Raw genomic sequence first — 16600 nt, 5'->3', positions numbered from 1 at the left:
ATATATATATATATATATATATATATATATATGTATATAACTTATGTATCTAATATATTCATTTATTTGTAATTAACTCATTTCGTTTCTCTTATCAATATTTCTTGTCAATCGATATCTCTTCTTTCAAAGACACAAATATATTCATATAAATTAGAACAGAAGCTCGTGATGAATCATCATCTGTAATAAACAAAACATAAATATTATCATAAACAATGATATTACAATAGAAATCGTTTCATCTAACAAAATAGGATTTAACAAGGTGATATTAATGAAATAAGAAAAGATAAAAAAAAAAATGAAAAAACAAGAAGAAAAAGAAAAAGAAAAGAGAAGATGACTGGCAGGATGACGTCATCGGAGGGAGATTCACACAGATGCGAGTCATTAGATCATCATTTTTCGATCGGATGCCCGGATATCTCGAGCGGAATCCTCTTTCCACTTTCCTTTCTCTCCTCTCGTAAGCACCTAAGACTTTTGCTCGTTCTATCGTCCTGATGGTGAAAGAAGAAGGGGATGCGTTTCTATGTATATGTATATATGTACACGCAAATATATATATGTATACGAAGAAGAGAAAGATAGAGAGAGAGAGAGAGAGAGAGAGACGAGAAAAAGAGAGAGAGAGAGAGAGAGACAGAAAAAAAGAAGGAGAGAGAGGAAAAGAGAGAGTAGAGGGCTTTCGCGAGACGTTATCCCAAGGATTTAAGGGAAGGACGAAAATTCAAAGTCCGCCGTGCGAGAAAGCGTCGCGAAGGGTGCGAGAAGGCCTGCCTCCAGTCAATTTTTATCATATATCTGAGAGTTTCGTCGGATTGGCTTCTGCCTGACCTATGCCCAATGGCCCGCACGAATTCTCGCACTATCGCGCATGGCTATCGTCTCCTTCCTGAATTTTCTTCGAATCCTACGTTTCTCAACGTGAACACACACTCTCTCTCTCTCTCTCTCTCTCTCTCTCTCTCTCTCTTTCTTCGTGTCGAACGACAATTTCGCCATTGGAAAAGCTATCCTATCGAATGGAGATAGAAATTTATGTCTGTAAACTGTATTACATACATCGAAAGGGAGAGTGAGATACCGACGATTTATATAAAATAACAAGTATATATATATATATATATATATATATATATATATAAATAGAGAAAAGATGTGTTTACGCGCGAGTAATAACCATTTGAAGGAGTATACAGAATATAAATCTCTATTAAAATATTATTCCTTAGGGACGAAGTACAACAAAGGGTTTATAACGAAAGATAACGAAAGATAAAAATTAGCGAAGTAACGTGAGAAATAAGAAAAATCGAGTACGAGTATGATCGGATCTATACGTAAATCGTTATAACGCCTGTATGTATACGTGTGCGTGAGAAAAAGAAAGAGAAAAAAGAGAGAGAGAGAGAGAGAGAGGAAGAGAAAGAGAAAGGGAAAGGATTGAAACGGTTGGTAGTTACGTCGTACCTGGCAGAGCGCTTGCCCTTTCCCCTTACCGAAAAAGGGTGCTAGTTTTGGGCCAGACTTCGCGCGAGTCGCATCAGGTAAGAGGCTTTTGTTCGATCTGATTTCTTTTACCCTCTCTTTTTTCTCCTTCTCTTTCTCTTTCTCTCTTTTTATTTCTTTCTTTCTATGTCCTCGTATATATACACAACACGATATTTCAAGAGTACTTCCGTTCGTTATCCTCTTTTCGAAAACACATAATTCCTCGTCCAAACGTTCTCAGCTATCCTGAGTTCCTATCGTAGAAAATATTCTCTGTTTCTCTTTCTCTTTCTCTTATCTCTCTTTCTTCTCGACTTATTTGTTTGTCCGAATCGATACTCGTTCCCGTGATTCGAGAGTGGTACGAGAGTATAGGGTTGTGGGAGTAACGGTTTCGAGTGTAACTAGCAAGTACTTCGCACGAAGTAAGACACCTTCGCGAAGAACACGTCGGACAATCCAGGTTATATTCAAGACTGGTTTATCCCCGTGTTCTCGATGTTCGAACTTGGAGATATCTAGAGAAAGAGTAAGAGAGAGAGAGAGAGAGAGAGAAAGAGAGAGAGAGAGAGAGAGAGAAAGAGACAGATAGACAGACAGAGACACGAAGAGAGAGAGAGAGACAGAGAGAGAGAGAGAGAGAGAGATTGAGATAGAGAGAAGGGGGTTCGTAGAAGGTTTCCGAACAACCAAAGTCTGCGGAATAGTATCGATCTTGGCTGATATATTACAGCGTAGGTCCACCCTGCCACGTTCCTGGCAAGACCTCAAAATATGTTTTTTATGTGCACCCTCCTGCGGCGAATGTATCCACGTCGAAAGTCGTCGTCCCGACCAAGTCAATCCTTGAATTTCCTTGCTTCAAGATGACGCCCAGAGATGTTGTTAGGAGAAAAAAAAAAGAAAGAAAAAATGTATGTCCTTTTCCTTCGATTTTAAAAGGAAACCTTTCTTTTCTTATTTTCTCCTTTCTTCTTCTTCTAACGCATCCTTCATTTCTCTGTTTTTTTCTTTTTTTAATTTTTTCTTTCTTCTTCTTCTTCTTCTTCTTCTTCTTCTTCTTCTTCTTCTTCTTCTCCAGGAGAGATCATTTTAATGTAATATTTTTCTTCTTCTTCTTCTTCTTCTGGTTTTTCTTTTTTCCTTTTTTTTTTTACATTTTATTAAAACGCATACATATTTCGTGTACGGTATTGGAATGACGTCTCATACGCTAATATGAGAATTCCATACGACATTGGCACTTTTCATAAAGATTTTCCTACTGACATCGTATCGTACAAGTGTGTTACTACAAAGTAAGAGTCAATAACCCGTTGTAAAGAGCCAATAACCGTGTACTAAGGCTTTCAAGATATCTCTAAGAGAGACGCTACCCTTCGTTTCTGGAAAAAACTTTTCTTCTATCTTTTTCTCTGTCTACCTATTTCTTTCTCTTTCTTTCTCTCTCTCTTTTTCTTCGTCCGATTCGCATATAACGTCCTAATTTTCCGAGCGGATGAAAACATATGAAAATCTGGGAAGCAAAAAGGAAAGACGTTAGGGAGCGGCAAAGTCAGAGCCAATAAAATTCTCGTCGCTCCCCTTGGCTCGCTTTCTTTCCCTTCTATCACACTCTCTCTCTCTCTCTCTCTCTCTCTTTCTTCTTTCCTTTGTCCGTCCATTTTTTAGCTCGTAACCGAGTAGAACGAAAAAAAAGTAAAAGTAAAAGTAAAAGTAAAGGAAAAGAAAAGAAGGAAAAGAAAAAGTTAAGTTAAAAAAAATCCTTTAAATAGAATAATTTGTTAACCGATCGTCGTCGTATCAACGAAATTTTAAACGGAAACGATTACGAGTAATCTAATTATTTCAATAATGTCATAGAAAATGGCGATGGTTTCTTTGTCTTTCTTTCTCTCTCTCTCTCTCTTTCTCTCCCTCTCGGAGTACCGCGAAATGGTCCAAAAGTGGCATTAATCTGTTACAAGAAGGCGGGAGAAAATAATGAAATTATCGTAAATCAATATGCAAGAGAGGTGGATCCACTTCCCTGTACCCGGAAGCACGGGTTAAGCGCGAAGTACAGTTACCGACAAGATTTTCCTTCGGGAGTATGATAAGAACAAGTACAAATACACAGTTTCGTCATAAAATGGAAGATGACAAGGAGTGAGATGGGCTGAAGGAGATAATAAAAACCAAAGCAAAGAAAGAAACAAAGAAAAAAATTATTTCTATCGATTGAAATTAATTTTCTTTCCTTTTTTCTTCTTCCCTTTCCTCGTTTTTTTTTTTTCTTTTCTTTTCTTTTCTTTTTTTTTTTTTTTACGACGAACCGACTAGGATTCATATGTCGGGGGAAGAAAAAATTTAAGAAAAGGAAAAAACGCGAGAAAAGATAAATAAATAAATAAAAAAAGGCGAGAGAGAAAGAGAGAGAAGAGAGATAAAAAAATTTGCGAGAGAATGAATCTATGAGAAAAAAATAAGGGAAAAAAAAAGAGTAAGAAAAAGAAAAAAGAAAATTAGAAAACCTTCGACCATGTAAACGAACATATAAAACACTCTGACATTGTAAAGGGAAGATGAGGAAGCTGGTATCTGGCCGTCCCTCCCTTGGACAAACAGAAATATATGTTCGAGAAAAGATGTCTTTCCATCCCACGACTACTCGAGGCGTTCCTTTTTTAAACGACGAAACAGTTGCGACCACGAATCGATGGTAACTACGCCGACCGGACCCGAGTACAGTCCGTAGAAAATGTATATTCAAATCCCGTACAACTAGAAAAATAACAATCGCCTTAATAAACGTCGAAATAATAAACAGATAATATCTAATAAATATTATTACGTCACTAATAATAAATATCAAATTGCAATCGTATTCAAACACGTTATAAACTATCGTTATATAAAAAGATCGTAATAAAATACTGAAAAGGATATATGCGACGATAGGACAACTTTTCTCGATCGTGTGTACAGTGTTAGGATGCGCGGGGTGCTCCGGTCTTTTGCATACATTTTGAAACGTAGAACCGCCACCGTACCGAATATGCTGGCCGAGCGAGAAAAAAGAAGTAAAAGAAGGAGAAGAAGTGGAAGATAGCGAAAGAGAAAGAGAGAGATAGGGAAATGGAAAGAGAGAAAAAGAGAGAGAGAGAGAGAGAAAGAGAAAGGGGATGGAAACAAAAATACTCCTCGTCTGTCCTTTGCGCGAACACATGCGAGAGATAGAGAGAAGGGAAAAAAAGCAAGGGATAAAGAAGAGACACAAAGAATCAGTGGTGGGAGGAGGGGGTGAGGATGATGCTCGGCATGTTTTTCAAATGTACGTACACCGGCCAGTGTGTATTAAAAATTTCCCTTTCTCTCTCTCTCTCTCTCTCTTTTTTCTTTCTCTTTCTTTCTTTCTCTCTCTCTTTCTTTCTCTTTTTGCTATTTTTTTTCTTTTGCGGCACCACCACCACCACCACCACAACGACGACGAGGACGACGACGACGACGACGACGTTGCTTCGTTTTCAGACGCGTCGCTCTTATTATTATTTCAATGCTGTAAGATTCAGCGGTGAAGATCATTACGGTATAATGTTAAACACCGACACACCGAAAGTTCTTTTCTATCTCGAGTCATCGCGTTCAACAAAGATGCTTTGGAGATAGCAAAAAAGAGAAAGAATATACAAGCTATACATATATATATATATATATATATATATATATATATATATATATTATTGAGTCTAATATTACGTCTGCTTTTTATGTAAAAATATTTCAAACATGTTTACATAAATGTTTCATGTTCGATTTGCCATTCGTTACTTTTGTAAGCGTAAATATCTAACGAAATAAAAATAAAACGAGAAAAGGATTTTAGCTGGACCGACGAACACTGGCTTATTCCGGAGCTATCGGAAAAATGTTATTTACGCGCGAGAGAGAGAGAGAGAGAGAGAGAATGAAAGAGAGAGAAGGAGAGAGAGAGAGAGAGAGACGGAGGGATGAAGAGAGAGAGAGAGAGAGAAGCTCTGTCCTTATTTACATGTGGTAAGTCTCCTACGGGACCAAATCCCGGACCGAGCTCGGAACCCTGATAATTCTTCCTTTGATCCCGGTCCCGTGGGCGCAACCCCCTGGTCCACCCACTCCTGTCTGCGTCAGAGAACGAGTAAAAACCGCAGGAAGGAAAGAATATATCCTCGGGTAATACTTGTGCCAAAAAAAAAAGAAAGGAAAAAGAAGAAATAAGAAAGAAAGAAAGAAAGAAAGAAAGAAAGAGAAAAAAGAAGAAAAGAAGAAAGGAAGGAAGGAAGGAAGGATAGAGTAGTAAAAGAAAAATGAGAAAAATGAAACAAAATTCACGGAAGCTTTACACAACACTGGTGTAACACAACGATAGAGAAATAATTAAGAAATCTGAGAAAAATAAACGTCTACGTTGAGGAAGGAGACTGCTCTCTTTGATACACCTTTTGATGTTTAATAACAAAAGACACCAATTATAATCATTTGCGTTTTCATAAAAGAGGAAAGAGAGTTATCGATTGGCTTCGATTAATCCCCCAATAAGGGGAGGGGAGATTCTTGCATCCCTTATTTCTCATCAACATTTTGTCTAACACATAAGGATTTCATTGTCGTTGTTCGACGAACTTTAAGGTGTCTTTAAGTCACCGTCTTGATCTGAATTTTGGCAGAGTTTCAAGCCCCCATCTGCTTTAGTAACGACGGAATCTAACGAAAAGGAGACGCCGATATCATCTTGAGCAAACTAGTGGGACGACCGTCTCCTCTCTCTCGTTGGATATAGGGTGTCCTATTATTATACTGATAACATTCGTAAACACTCTGACATACGTTCGTATCGACGCAAGCTTATAAGGTTTCCATTCCGTCCAATCTAGCGGGTGACGTTACCAAAAACTCTAGTACGATCTCATAGATCTTTATTTCTCTATCTTTCGTCTATTCCTAAAACAAAGGACAATTTTTAATTCAAAGTTAATCGAAAGATTGAATCCATCATTATATATATATATATATACATACACAATATAAATTATCAAGATTAATATCAGTAGAAATAGAATTAATTCAAACGGAACTAACTCTCATTAATATTACAATATACTTCAAGAATATCGACGATACGAAGCTCTTCATACGAGATTCTTAAAATCGATAGCTATAAATAAATCTTATTCTTATCGTTCGAATGAAATGATAAAGAAGTATAAAAACAAATATATATACGTATATAACGCCCTAACGTTCGATCAAGTTAATTTCCTTGATAAAAAATGAAATAAAGGATAAATATTTCAAGGTCAAGAAAGGTGGTAGAACATCGAACATGGTAGGTACACCCGGTACGTAATCTCTCCTCTCCGGTTAGTTAGCGGGTCTAGAGGATCCAGGCCGAGAGTATCCTTGCCGGATAGAGTATCCCTCGGGAGGTTTTCGTCCAATCGGCTGGCTGGTCAGCCGGTACAGGTGGTGGGGTCTGGAGGCCGACCATTGGTCAGTCGTAGGGCGGCCGGGTATTGAGCGAGTCGCTCCGGGGGTTGAAAAAACCGCCCCGAACTGACCTCAAACGTCCTACCCTCGTCTCGTCTGGAAACCCAGCCTAATGTTTCTCTCTTGCCCTCTCTCTCCTTCTCCCTCTATTTCTCTCTCTCTCTCTCTCTCTCTCTCTCTCTCTCTTCTTCTCCTACCCCTTACTCTATCCTCACCCCACCATGAGCAGACTTAGTCCGACTACCGGTGCTTTTGCAGCCGCCCCGTACATCCCGTTTCGAAGCTCGCCTCTTAAATACACTCGCCCTTTATTACGACGACGACGACAACGACGAGGACGAGGACGAGGACGAGGACGACGACGATGATGACGACGAGGACGACGTTCTTATTTTACTTTGCATCCGCCCACGTCCAAAGGTTCATTTGTTTTCTTCGTTTCTTTCTTTTTTTCCCCTTCTCTCTCTGTCTCTCTGTCTCTGTCTCTCTCTCTCTCTCTCTCTCTCTCTCTCTCTCTCTTCCTCTCTCCCACTTTCTCTCCTTTTTTTTTCTTTTTTCTTCTTCTTGTTCTTCTTCTTTTTTTTCTTACCTTTTCTTTTCCTTTCTTTTCTCCTTTAGAAACGAGAGGCGATTAAAGTCCGATAATGATTTATTCAGTTGAAAATTTATATGTCTGATACTTTGTCGATACCAGAGGATATTTATCTTTTTTTTTTTCCTTTGTTTTCTTATTTTTTTGTTTTCGTTCTGTTTTTTCTTTCTTTCTTTTGAATCATTGCATAGATATGTATGTACGTACGATATGAAAATTCTAAAATTTGATGTGTAACGACATATACATATATCTAGACATCATCATTCAGTCTAGTTCAGATAAAAGTATATGCACGTACATATGTAAGTGTATAAAATCGATAACGTATCTACACTTTTGTCTCCTCGTGTAACTTTTACAATCGAGAATCCTCAGTACGCTGTTTAAACGAAATTCTACTTCTACTATCCCACACTACTCGCTTACTTTTCGTAACCCCTAAAGTACTTCACGATAGAAGCTTGTAACAGGAAGAATATAACGAGGTGGGCGTTTCGTTGATGGAATTTTTGAAGGAAACACGCAAAGAGAAATTCCAACCCTCAATGCGAGTTAGTACGTGGTCTAACTTGAGCTGCCAACCCTAAAGTATATTCAGTCGGTCTAAGTCCAAAGGCTATTTGCATAGGCGATATTATACTCTCTCTCTCTCTCTCTCTTTCCTTCCTCTTCCCTTACTTGTCATTCTATCTATCTATCTATCTATCTATCTATCTATCTATCTATCTATCTATCTATCTATCTATCTATCTATCTATCCATCTATCTATCTATCTATCTATCCATCCATCTATCTATTTGTCTATCTATCTCTCTTTCTCACTTCGAACAGCTCTTTCGAGCTTCGTCTATCCGCAAAGTCTCTCTTCTCTCTTCTCTCTCTCTCTCTTTCTCGTTGGCTCTTTCTCTTTCGTCCTCTCCATTTCTCTCCCTTCCGCCCATCGAGGACGTCTTGGGATCTCGGGAATTGGATTAGTAGTGGTTCACCCGAGTAAGACTTGGACTATACTCAATTTGAACTAAGATCGCGGCGCTAGGGAATGGGCAAATTGCTAAATCAGTTTTACGTGATCACCTATTCAGAAAGTTATCAAAGACGGATGGATGTTCCACCTTAGGATGGACCGGCGATCGGAAGATTTCACGATAGAAATCTTATCGGAAAGAAAGCACCGTTCGATTTTCTAATTCCGCAGAATAAGTTTCTCTGATACCACCAATTTTCAAATCCGAACGGAAACGATCGTTTTTCTTATCATGTTAACTATGGATTCTATTACCTATGTACATTGATGTACGTTTTCATAGTTTCATCTCGAATTAATGACGCTCTCTTTCTCTCTATCTCTCTTTCTCTCTCTCTTGTTATAATCTTACCATACCTTAATCTTTTTTCATCCCTCTCACTTTATTGCCCAACACTTTAAGAAAACACGAAGAAAGATTTAGCAAACATAAGCGACTCGATTAAGACACCATCTCGGGCGTTCGCCTTTAAAGTCTCTTCGTCGCGCTGAAGTTTCTTAAGGAAATCGTTACTTAAATTTCTCTCGCATTATACACTTTCTCTACTTTCGAAAACTTCAAGGTGACTTAACGCGCGTTTTACTTTTTTTTCTTTTCTTTTTTCCTTCCTTTTCTTTTTACCTTCTTTTTCTCTTTCTTTTCTCTTTCTTTCTTTTTTTTTTCGTTTCCTTTTTTTCTCTTTCTCGACCATCAAACAAGCTTCGATCATAATTTTTTTTGTTTCTTCATTGTACTTTTAAGTTATTACTAAACTGATAAATATGAAATTGTTATTTGTGTTCATTGGGTAAAACATTAAGAAAAGAAAAAAAAAAGGATTAATTTCAATAATCGAATATTCATAAAAAAAAGTTTACATAATTAATTTCATTAAAATAATCGAACGAATACATCGATGTACCATATCTATGTACCTTAAAAAAAAAAAAGAAAAAAAATCAAACGTCTCCATTGAAAAATTTGTCATAAAGAATCGAACGAATACAAATGGAATAAATGCATCAAACTCCTATTTATAGATCTAAAAAAAAAACTACTTTCCCCCTTTTACCGCAAGTCCGAGAAGCGAAAGAATATTTAGGGTGACGAGAGGGACGTTCCGAGTTTTCGAGATAAACTGCGTAAAATGGCCGTCGTAAGGTCGACGAAAGCGTAAAGAATTTCAAGGTCCGGATCTAACGCAGTTAATTTAGCGAATGGGGTTGTCCCTTCGTCCCGAACATGGCCACTACTAGTTCGTATAGGAATAGGCCTTTACATAGTCGAAGATACACACGGATACAGAGACACACACGAATAGATACTACTACACAATGTACACACATATTCACGATCGCACGAGCTACCTTCTCTATATCGGTTGATCCTACCGTAGTCTAATAAAAAGCATCCCCGAGAGCCACGAACGGAGGGATGGTGGGGTCAGAAGTCCATTCGGAAAATGGAGGGACCCGTACTCGTCCAACTAAATCTAGACGATAACGTTTACGTATTGTCCATCAGTTGGTATCTTTGAAAATAATATATTCTCCTTTCTACATTTAATTAAGAAACGATATCAACGATATTATTTTCTTATTTTTATTGCCTATCTATCGCGGTTAAAATTATAACGATAACACGTCCAAACGATTTTACACAATTTTTTCATTTCCAAACGGTCGTGACCAAACCTATCCAGTCTGTTAGCAAGACGTATGGGATACGGCTAGTCCTGGCCAGGGTTCGACTCGACTTCCGACTTTCCCTCCAGAAAACATTGAGTCTGCGAGGGGTGGCTCCCTCCCCCTGCGTCTCATCCCTTTCCCCTCACAGACTCACCCAAAGACGCTATAAATTCTGACCATCCTACTTCCTCTTCCTCCTTTACTTTTCCCTTTTCCTCCTCTTCCATATCCCACCCCTCCTCCACCGCCCCCGCCCCTTCCCTGCTTCTACCACCCCCTTCTCGAGTTTACCCGGGATAGTGGTCGAAAAGTAAAAAGACACGAAACGACGATACTTTTTCAAACGTCGATGTTGCTTGTTGGTTACGCGCCGTTTCCTTGGAATTTCGATTACGTTAAAATCTATCACGCACGATAAATATTTCTTACAAAGTAGATATAGATAGAGTTATTCTCAATAAAAGAGAAAAGAGAGAGATAGAGAGAAAGATAGGAGCATATAAATAATTGTGATTTCATTATTGTAATTGGCAAATTTTCTTTTGATCTTTCCTTGTCTTGAGAAATTCAATTCGTTAGGGATCTATAAGAAGGTATATATGATTTCTAAAACGACGAAAATTCATAGGAATATTTCGGTTACTATCGTGTCGGCCAACGTTAAGAGTCAGATAGTCCAGCAATTATTAACGAGCTTTATCCGATTATCAGGTCACAGACCACATGATGCGTCGACGATTCCGAATGTCACTTTGAATAAATTAGAGAGGTCGTCGATCGACCATCTTTGCTAAATTCCCATTATATAACGCATTGTATGTAACTATATATATATATATATATATATATATATATATATATTATTTTTAATTTAATGCAGAAATAGAAATAGATTGAAAATACTTATTAGTAATTAATATATTATTTCCTTTTTCCCCTTCGAATTTAAAAACGATTACTCGAGTACGTAGATATACATGTACTTCTATTTAAAGTTGTTTTTATGAGATGATATACATAAGTATATAGATACGTAGATTATCTATGTGTAAAAAATCTAAGACATCTAAAAAAAATTTTAGAGAAAAAGAGAGAGAGAAAGACAGAAAAGAAAAGAAAAAAGATGTCCTCGCAAAAGAAATAACACGAGCAAAACCATCATACCGTTTCTTCCGGACGGGAAATGTATGCCCACCGCCAAAGCATTGGCCAATCGAATCTCACAGAGAATTTAACACCCCTCTATTCCCGTGGACGGAAAGAGTAGAAAATTTCCAATTTTATCGCATCTCCGGTGGTTCCTTACTTTTAAATAAATATTATCGATATCTGGGATTGATCGCCTGTGAAAGATAAAAAAAAAGTTACAAAATCCAAAGTATAATATAAAATATCTATTACATTACATCACTTATGATTAATGTATAATTATAAAAAAAAAGAAAGAAAGAAAGAAAAGAAAAGAAAAGAAAAGAAAAAAAAATAAAAAGAGAAAAAGAAGAAGTAAAAATTCGATCGTTTATTAATATCATCTTATGGATGGTATATTGGCTGGATTATGATAACGACGTATATAGATCATTGAAAAATCGTTAACATTTTTACGAGGCTTTAGATTTCTTACGTTTCTCGAATCGACGTAGTGTCGTTTCGTCGATCTCGTTAACGACATTGGAAGACGAACTTCTTGCTGACATCTTGCGACACGAGGAAAGAAATAAAGAGTTAGAGAGAGAGAGAGTAAGAGAGAGAGAAAGAGAAAGAGAGAGGAAGAAGAAAGGAAAGAAAAGAAAAAGAAAAAAATAAAAAGTAAAAAAGAAAGATCCATCCGTGCAAGGCGTTGCATCCGTGAGAACGACCTTATCGGAAAGACATAAACGTTCGAAATCCTAGCCGTAAATTAGGATCCACGGAATGCTGGACTCTCTTTTTCTTCTTTCTTTCTTTCTTTCTTTTCATTCCATCCTTTTTTCCTAGCCCTTTACTTTACTTTCCTTGAGTTCGCGGTCGTCGTCGACGACGTTAGTAGTCCAAGAATACGATTTTTCTCTTTTTATTTCTATTTTCTTTTCTTTCTTCTCGAAAGTAGTCGGCAACATATATATATATATATATATATATATATATATGTATCAGTAAATCAGATATACGATGATATACCCAGTAGATACTTTAGATGAGAAACTGATAGCTATTATCAAGCGGAAAGATTTCGCAGCTGTCGACGACGGGACCGACGATCGACGATTTAAAAAGCGCAAAAAGAAGATATCTCTTATTTTATGATGAGTAACGATAAAAGTATCATCTTCCTTCGATAATGTTTCCCCTACAACAAAATTTTCATTAGGAACTACGCGATATACTTCTTATTGATAAATGTTGAAACATCAAACGTTTTCGTTCATCTCGAAATATACATCAAAATTATATAACCAATAGAGATAGCTAATTATTTACAAGATATTAATCAAACGTAGGATTTTTTTTTTTTTTTGCTTAAAAAAAAACGAACTTTTCTCCTTTACTTGTTACTTGTAAATTAAAGGAAAGAGGAACAAAAAAAACAGAATTTATAAGCTATAATCCTCTAATCATTACAGGATAGTAACACAGAATTATCTTATCTTTTGTCGTTGTCCGTTTCATTCCGACCTGTACTTTCTTTAATTGATAATTTACGATAATGATAATAATAATAAATGATAATCGAATAATAAGCTTTATCATTAACAAGATATAAACCGTAGATACAAAACATGGGAATTTTTATGTTCCTTTTTCTTCTTTTTTCTTTCCTTTTCTTTTCTTTATAGCCAGTGAACTATCCAATCCTCTACGAATTTATCCCTACACGAACCAAGCACTGTTTTAGATAACACAGAGATATTACAGTTAAGAATTTTTATGATCAGCGAAGGAAAGAAGAAAGAAAGAAACGAGAAGGATGGAATGGCGACGGTCCTTCTGCTTCTACTGGTATATCCACGCAGTATAGAAAAAAGAAAGAGAAAGAAAGACAGAGAAAGAGAGAAAGAGAAAGAGAGAGAGAGAGAGAGAGAGAGAGAAAGTCCGTTGGTGAGGGGTGAGGATAACGTTGGAGTACAGTCTATGCCGTAACAAGGGTGGCACGATTTCAAGAATGCGGAGCACGTTCTCAACCAATGCCGGCAGCCAGGCAGTAAAACAAATACGCCCTCCCTATATACGGGTGTCCCCCGTAATACCACGCGTCTACGAATACCTCATACTCCATTCGAGTGTCGAGAAGCAGAGAGAGAGTCGACCTCGTTACCGATACCAACGGAGAGAAAACGCTTCTTAAGCGCGGTTAAACTTCTCGCTCTCTTGTGAAAAATAAGCTTTTACGATAAAGAGAGAAAGAAGGAAGGAAGGAAGAAAAGAAAGAACAAAAGATATATATATGTGTGTATATGTGTATATATATATATACATAGAGAGAGAGAGAGAGAGAGAGAGAGAGAGAATGTTAACATGCGTTAACTTGGAAAGAAAGTGAGATAGCAAGAATGGAAGGAAATTTTTTATAACAATCCTACACTAGCTAACATTTTTTTTACATGATCGATCTTATATCATTGATCCATTTGAAAGTACACACATCACACGTTATATATATACATATATATGTGTGTGTATGTATGAATATATATGTTATATATGTATGTGTTATGTATATAGATATGTATATACCTATATTAGAAGAGTACTCACGAAAGGAACGATAAAGGTGCACAATAACTCGCGTACGGACGCAAATGTCCTCTTTCAAGCGAGACTTCTCATCTTTAGAAAAGCAACCGAGTGATGGACAGGTAAAAGAAGTGGCCAATGTGGGCTGGTCTCAGCGTATCATGTGACACACATGTCAACGGCCTTTGTTTCCCATCCTTTTGATTGAACGTTCAGGATCCTTTTTATTTCTTTTCTTTTTTTTCTTTTCTTTTCTCTTCTTTTCTTTTCTTTCTTATTTTCTTTCTTCTTTTTACTTTCTTTTTTCTCTTCCTTTCCTACCTTCTTTCCTTACTTCTTCAGAACCAAATTTTCTTGTCGTTTTTTTTTTACTCGTTAAATGCCATCCTTTATATCAATTTCTTGAGTTTTTGAAAAATCGATTGGATTTTTAATTATTGGTTTATACTTATTCAATTTATATAAAATTAATTTACGATTTGATTACACATATATTTGATAAGTTTAATCGTATGTGAATATGCGTGTTATTTATGAAGTAAAGTGTATCAATGACACGTTTTTCTATACACTGAACTTTGATCTCTAAACAATCCTTATAATACTTACAAAAGATATGAAAGAGGTTACTAAGAGTGGACCAGTTTTCACCTGATCTGGATCACGATCTATTTTTCGTCGTCGACAGATTCAGGAACTCTCGTGGAAACCTGTTAGTTCGCGTGCCGAGGTCCTGGCCCGGGCCTCAGAATCCCGTTGAAAATTCTCCTATAGGAACGTCCCCGTTGAAAAACTGGTCCATCCGGAATAAAGGGTGATGCTGTGCGCCCATACTATATTATACGCAAGCCTATGGTCTCCAAATGAATCCAGTTAACCTTTGACACCTATATATATGTATATATAGAATGGTAGAATATATATATTCTACCATCCTCCGTTCTTAGAGTCATTTCCTGCAACAGAAAACTGGTCCATCATCAGAAGGGGATTCTGTCTCCCTTTTCTTTCTTCCTTTTCTCTTTTTGAAGTTTTTTTTTTTCTATGACCCACCAAACGACCATTGTCCACTCGAGAGAAGAGCAAACTTGGACCACAAAATGTGCACCTAGTTACCCTTTGACTTTCGATTAAATAAAAGAGGTTAACCGTTCTTCTTGGTTCTCAACCAGTTTTTAAATAACCTCTATGTATACTACATTTATATATATGTGTATGTGTGTGTGTATATATATATATATATATGATAATGAAAACTTAAATCAATTTCTTATATCAATAATAATATTATTAAAATCTAAAAGAAAAAAAAAAAAACAGAAATAAAATGCTCCTCTATTTTAACTTTGACTAAATTAACATTAAAAAAAGAATTTCTTTTCGATCTTATGAATATCCCCTAGTGGAATTTGATATAACTAAAATTGTCTTGATGTAACGATAATGTAGAAAACTGCAAAGCCGTTATCAATGTATTATCGATAGGTAAAAAATTCAATGGTTGGTAATTTAAAAATGTTGAAAAAAATACTGTAAAAATTAAACTAATTTTTCTCTTTATTTTTTCGTATCACGATTTATTATGAATAATACTTTATTTTCGTAACTTAAATATTGGAATTATTGTAATTGGAATTATTTAATATTGATAAAACGCATTTCTAAATGCAGCCAATTAGCTCAATAATAGTACTTACGCTGTTTAAAATTATATACCAAATTTGATTATGAGATTTTAACAAAGATAATATCGATTATTAAATCTCACCATATAAACTTTACTACCGTAAAAAAAGTTTATTAATTAATTATATTTTTTTTTCAGAAAAGTATAATACCAAATTAGAGTATAATATTGTATTTTACGTATTATGAATGATTTGATAATTAATAAACAATTGCAAAGATATTAATAAACGTATTGTAAAATCAATCATTGTTTTTAAGATGAAGATAATTTTTGTTGTAATAACAAATTAAAGAACAATATCGTACTTTACGAGTTACTCATTAAAATAATTAAAATTATTGATCCTTAAGATCGATAAAGATTATGTAAAAATAATGATGAAAATATCTTCGTTAAATTGAAAAATGATTATAAGAATACTTTCGATTGTTTAACGATTTTTTTGCATTGCTATGTTTCTATAAATATATCAATTAAAGCTGTTAATTACCTTTCGTTCTTATTGTGCGGGTTTCTGCGTTAGTTGGGATCATTTATTTTTTATTATTTTCAGAATTCGCAAAAGGATGCCATGAAAATCGACGGATATATTTTCACTTTATCGATTCATTTAGAAGCGGCTATCTACACCACTAATTCGTTATTAACGGTTTGAATTAAAATTTAGGCCAATAGCATGCGCTATCGCAATACTGTTTTTTGATTGGTTCGTGAATTTTTTTATGGTGCGATTGTCACATACTCTGGCGACGTAATTCGGAAATGCTACAATCGTGATTTCTGCGACATCTACAGGCAAAATATGAACTACAAATGCAATAGAAAAACACTGATACTATAATGCATTTTTTGCATCGATATATATTCCCATAGGTTATACCACTTTTTACGCATAACACGACAATC

General features: G+C 35.9%; 1 long non-coding RNA gene across 3 annotated transcripts in view; it reads right to left on the bottom strand.

The window, feature by feature from the left end:
- LOC127068942 (uncharacterized) overlaps positions 1 to 15564 on the bottom strand; it is a 40467-nt gene extending 24903 nt beyond the window's left edge. For 2 of the 3 annotated variants that reach the window (XR_007783257.1, XR_007783255.1), the window contains exons 1-3: positions 14614 to 15564; positions 14026 to 14405; positions 11455 to 11633 (exon numbers count right to left, since the gene is read on the bottom strand). This is a non-coding gene — a long non-coding RNA (uncharacterized LOC127068942). Of the gene's footprint in view, positions 1 to 11454; positions 11634 to 12450; positions 12620 to 14025; positions 14406 to 14613 lie in introns of all 3 variants that reach the window. The other variant, XR_007783256.1, reaches the window with a different exon arrangement.
- Positions 15565 to 16600: the final 1036 nt, after the last annotated feature.

The sequence above is a fragment of the Vespula vulgaris genome, chromosome 14 (assembly GCF_905475345.1).
Source record: "Vespula vulgaris chromosome 14, iyVesVulg1.1, whole genome shotgun sequence".
Lineage (NCBI taxonomy): Eukaryota > Metazoa > Arthropoda > Insecta > Hymenoptera > Vespidae > Vespula > Vespula vulgaris.
This window is presented reverse-complemented; position numbering and strand designations above follow the sequence as displayed.